The sequence below is a fragment of the Leopardus geoffroyi genome, chromosome D1 (genome assembly GCF_018350155.1).
Source record: "Leopardus geoffroyi isolate Oge1 chromosome D1, O.geoffroyi_Oge1_pat1.0, whole genome shotgun sequence".
Lineage (NCBI taxonomy): Eukaryota > Metazoa > Chordata > Mammalia > Carnivora > Felidae > Leopardus > Leopardus geoffroyi.
Genome location: NC_059329.1, coordinates 103932419 through 103937850, shown reverse-complemented (window position 1 = coordinate 103937850; position 5432 = coordinate 103932419). Strand labels below are relative to the sequence as shown.

General features: G+C 40.1%; 1 pseudogene; it reads right to left on the bottom strand.

Moving 5' to 3' along the window:
* Nucleotides 1-3466: 3466 nt before the first annotated feature.
* On the bottom strand, nucleotides 3467-4692 carry LOC123600545 (annotated as a pseudogene).
* Nucleotides 4693-5432: the final 740 nt, after the last annotated feature.

Sequence of the window (5432 nt, the reverse complement as noted above, 5' to 3'; positions counted from 1 at the left end):
TGCTTGAGCCAATCTTATAATGATACTCTCCATGGCATTTTTCATTTCATTCATTGTATTCTTCAACTCCAGAATTTCTGTTAGGTTCTTTTTTTTAATGATTTTTCTCTTTCCGTTAAATTTCTCATTTTGTTTGTGTATTGTTTGCCTGATCTCTTTTTGTGTTTTCTCACATAGCTCACTGAGCTTCCTTAAAGCAACTATTTTGAATTCTTATTATGCATATTACAGATCTATATTTCTTTAGGGGCAGTTACTAGAAAATTATTGTGTTTCTTTGGTGGTGTTATGTTTCCTTGCTTTTTCATGTTCCTTGAAGATTTGCATTGATGTCATTACATTTAAAGGAGTTGTCTCCTTCAGGCTTTACCAACTGGCTTTAGGAGACAAATATCTTTTGTCAGCCCTGGTAGGGATTCTGAAGTTTTCTCAGACTTTTCTATGCATATTCTTGCTCCACATTTCTTGTTTCCTCTTGAGACAGAACTCTTAAGATTGTATGTTTTCTCTTTATCCTTCAAAGCGAGGATGGATGCCCACAGCTGCTTTGTCAAAGAGGAGTTATCCATATAGTTGTGTCTCCTTCCCTTGTAAGTTAGGGACTTCTTTTGTATTGCTGCTTTTAAGAATTTTTTCTTTATGGCTTTATTTTGCAAGTGTAATTACAATATGGCTTGGTGTTGGCCTGCTTTTGTTGATTTTGATGTAAGTTCTCTATGCCTCCTGGATTTTGAAGTCTGTTTCCTTCCCAAGATTAGGGAAGATTTCAGCTACTATTTCCTCAAATAAACCTTCTGCCTCCTTTTCTCTCTCTTCTCCTCCTAAGACTCCTATGATACAAATGTTATTACATTTCGTGGAGTCCCTAGGTCTATGCCTGTGATCCATAATTCTTTCTCTCTTTTACTCAGCTTCATTATTTTCAATTATTCTATCTTCTATAACATTTAATTGTTTCTCTGTCTTCCATTCTTGTGGTCATTACATCTGGTCTGTTTCAAATCTGTTACTACATTTTCATTTGATTTTTTTCACTCTTTTATCTCTGCTGTAAGGATTTCTCTGATGTATTCCATGCTTTTCTCAAGCCCAGTGAGTATCCTTATGATTATTGCTTTAAATTCTCCATCAGGCATATTAATTATTTATACCTGTTTCAATTAGATCTCTGACCACAACCTTTTCTTGGTCTTTCTTTTGGGATGAATTCCTCTATCTTGGCATTTTTTCTAAGTCTTGGAAAAGCCTGTTATGCTTCCTGTTCCTAATAGTAATGGCTTTATGAAGAAGTCGTATAGTGTTCAGGGGCTGGCACTTCAAGAAATGTCTCTAGTATGTGCTGCATGCACTCTGCTGCTGAGTTTTGGCTGCCCTATCCTTCAGGCCAGTTGTCTGAAGAGACTCTCCTTGCCTGCAGTGGGCAGTGTTTAGACCTTGGCCACAGTGTGGTGAATTTTAACCAGGTGTGCTCCAGTCTGCTTGTTAAATGAGACCTGATGCTACTTCCACTAGAACTGAAGCCTTGCAGAACTCTCTGGTTGGTAGACATGGTGCAGGTGGGGATTTGTGCTGGTTTTCTGAGGAAAGGTTCCGCTGCACTTAGGCACACTTGCCCAAGAAAAGCAGCACCAAAAGAGCACAGGGGGGTGGGAGTTGGTGTAAGCAGGTTAGGCAGCCAGTGTTGGCACTGTGCTGTTTATGCAAGCTGGTTTATGATGATGGGGGAAGGAAATGGTGCCAGCCAGCTCCTTTGTCCCTGGAGAGGGATCTCTATGCTTGCTGCTCTCGTGGAGGCACTGCCAGAAAAGCAAATAATTTCCCCTCGTGCATCCCGGGCAGTTTTTAGATGGCTGTTTTCATGCTGTATTCATGTTGCTTGCCTGCCTGGAGCAGTGCAGTGCACTTTGGGCTCTATCCCAGACAAGCCTCCTGACTTTTAAAACTCCAAACTTTAGGGACCTGGTGTGGCAGGTCTTCTGGGGGAGTGTCTTGCCATGCTGGGACTGATGCAGATTTGACCCAGAAGGGCAGTCGTGCCAGAGCACAGAGGCATGGGATTTGGAGCAAAGCACTCTAAAGAACCAGCGTCTGGGTTAGCCACCACCAGCAGGTGTCTCTGTGGCTATGCTTCCCTATGGTGCTCCGTAGCTCTTTTGTCCCTGGAGTGGCATCTCTGTGAATGCCACCTCTCACAGATGCACTCCAGGAAGAGCATGGTCTCTCCCCATGCACCACAGGTCATCCTCAGATTGCACAGTCTACCCTAGGCTGCTTGAATGCCTTCTCTCCAGGAGTAAGGCAGTACCTTCAGGGCTCTAACCCAGCCATGAACTTCACCTCTAAAACTCCAGTGTTTGAGTTTTTGCAAAAACTCATGAAAATCAGCCCCTCTCATTTTCCCAGCCAATGGCTTTGGGGAAGCATTCTCTTTGTGCATCCCCCTATGTGCTCCTCTCTCTCTCTCTCTCTCTCTCACCCTTCTCTGTGACCTGGGCTCCCTCCTCCCTGCAGCACCCATGATCTGTTTCTCCCCCAAACCATGTCTCTGCACTTCCTACCTCCCTCTATGTAGCCTCTTCGGCAGTTTGTTCTGTCAGTCCTCAGGTTGATTTCTTGGGTATTCAGAATAATTTGATAGTTATCTAGCTGTGTTTGAAGGATGAGACAAGCCTAGGGTCCTCCTACTTATGCTGCCATCTTAGCTCCTCTCAAGTCTCCAAATTTCTTGACTCTCTATATTCTCTTTCATTTCTTCCTTGCAAACTGGCCAGTTGTCTTGTGAGCTTTTCTCATTCTGGTAGAACCTTGTTAAATTCATCTAATAGCAACCAATTCATGCTGCAAACATTCCATTTTCCCACATAATCTCCCTTCAAAGTTATCACAAGTGCCGTCGTACCAAATGTTTTATTGTGCCAAACATAAATTACTATCCTCCCAGTTGTCAATAATATATTGCTTAACACCTATTTCCTGGCCCTAAAGAAACTTACAAATGTTAACACTGATTTTTTTAATAGTGTACTACCACCTGTACAGATTTCTGTAACAGTTATGATGGACTTAGTATGTTACAGTAGCAAATAATCCAAAACAGACTTATTTTTTGCTAACAATACATGTTTCTCTTATGTCAGCTGGGGGCTCTTCTCTTGCACCACCATCTTATTCCTTACAAGTCAGCCACTGATTAGACCACTGGGAATAAAAAAGGTAAAAAATCACACATATATAATCTCTACCTAGAAGTGGGATATGTCACATCTGTTCACATTTTCATTTGCCATAACAAGTCACATGCCCAAACCTGACTTCAAAGGGATGAAATACAATCCTCTCTCAGGGAATAGAGGGAAAGCAGATATTTGTGAAAAGTTACACAATATATTACAAGGCTTGTAAGTACTATTATAGCTGTTTTTCATACACTATTCTGCATATTTTGTGTCCTAAGCCCTAAAAGGCATCAATAATTCCATGAAAATACTCTCTTTTCCCATCTGTTTAAGGCATCTTTGATTTCCGTGTTCCTTAGGTTGCAGATCAATAGATTTAAATCACCACAGTGTATACAACAGAGGTCAGCTTGTTTTGGCTCAGAAAATCATCAGAAGTAGGGCACAAATAGACCAAGGTGCGTGAGCCATAAAAGAGAGTCAGTCACAGCTATCAGGTGAGAAGCACAGAAGTTGAAGGCCTTGGACCTGCCTTCAGATGAAGTGATCTCAGAATGGTGGCAGCAATATAACCATAGAATATCATGATAACCAAGACAGATGTGAGTCCAAAGATCACTGTGAGCACAGAGGTCCCGATTTGAAAGGAAAAGGTGTCAGAGCAGAATATGATCAGCAGCTGGGGAAGATCACAAAAGAAATGGCTGATGACATTTGGCCCACAGAAATGAAGCTGAAATAAGGCACACAGTTGGATAAATGAGCCAAAGAATCCAGTTACACTAGATCTCACAACTATCTGCACACAGAGAGTGGGAGATATGATGGTGGTGTAGAACAGAGGCTTACAAATGGCAGCATATCGGTCACAAGCCATAGCTACTAAGAAAAAGCACTCAGTCAGACTCAGGGTAAAGAAGAAGTACTGCATGGTGCCCCCTACGAAGGAGATGTATTTCTGCTTCTTGAAGAAATCTGAGAGCGTCTTGGAAGCTGTGGAGGAAACATAACAAATATCTAAGAAGGCAAGTTTATTGATAAAGAAATACATGGGTGTGTGCAGGTAGGAGTCCATCTTGATCAGAGTGACGAGGTTGACATTGCAGAACACTGTCACGAGTGAGATGCCTAGGAAAAAGGATGACTTCAAGTTTTGGAAATTCAGAGTATCCCAATAGGATAAACCTGGTAATTGTAGTGCTGTTTCTTCCTTCACCCACTGCCACGGTGTTTCTGAGAACTGAAGGGAAATAACAAAAGAAATTTCTTATTATTCCAGTATCTTCAGGCTATTAAAAGTAAATACATGGTGTTACTTAGCTATTCAGCCCTGCACTTTAAGTAATTGCCTTGTAAACAATATAACAAGAAAAAAAGAAAAAGAAACTCCCCATACATATTTTTATTTCTTTATTTTTTAGGAATATTTTTATTAACCTATATTGGAAAAAATCCATATAAGTGTAGATCTTCACCTACATTTAAAAAACAATGTATCTAGAGACGCATACCCCATTGACGATGGATGAATTAGGGGGAAGTGTAGCAAATGAAACTTATGAAAGAATTCAAAAAAGAAACTAAACATTATCTTGAGATCATACATGGAGGACTAACTGCCCAAACTAGCAATTAAAAATGCTGGATAAAATATTTTATAAATTTGCTCAAATGCATCAACTAGTTGGTTTTCTTTAAAAGCAAATACTATTCAAAACAAACACTAAATGAAAAAGAACACAGCAAGGTAGCACAACAGTTAACCTGGTTCGGTACTGCAGTCATTTGTCAAACTGAGACAAATGAGCATAGATATTTTTTAGCTTCATGGGACTCAGGGATTGGGAATGAGGACCCGATCAAGAGATTCCCATATAAGGTGGGTGCACCCAAAGGAATATACCATTAATACAAAAGTAAAAATTCAAACAACCATTATCCCACAATAATGGAAAGAAAGTTGTATGTCTAAAACTTGGCATTGAATAGAAAGGATAGAGTTATTTTAATCTCCTCAAAGAAATTCATAACTATAAGATAGTTAACACTGGAATGCCTAGTGCAGTCCAATTTCACACTGCTTGAAATACCTGAAAAATTTCAAATGGGAACTGAGTTTAAAGAGATACTCAATATAGTCAATTCAATAGGCTAATGCAATTCAATATAGTTAGTCCATAAATCACTTGTCACAAGTCAGGTATGAGATAAGGAGCTTGTGGCACATTATAAATCAATTCACAGTTTCACTGAAAG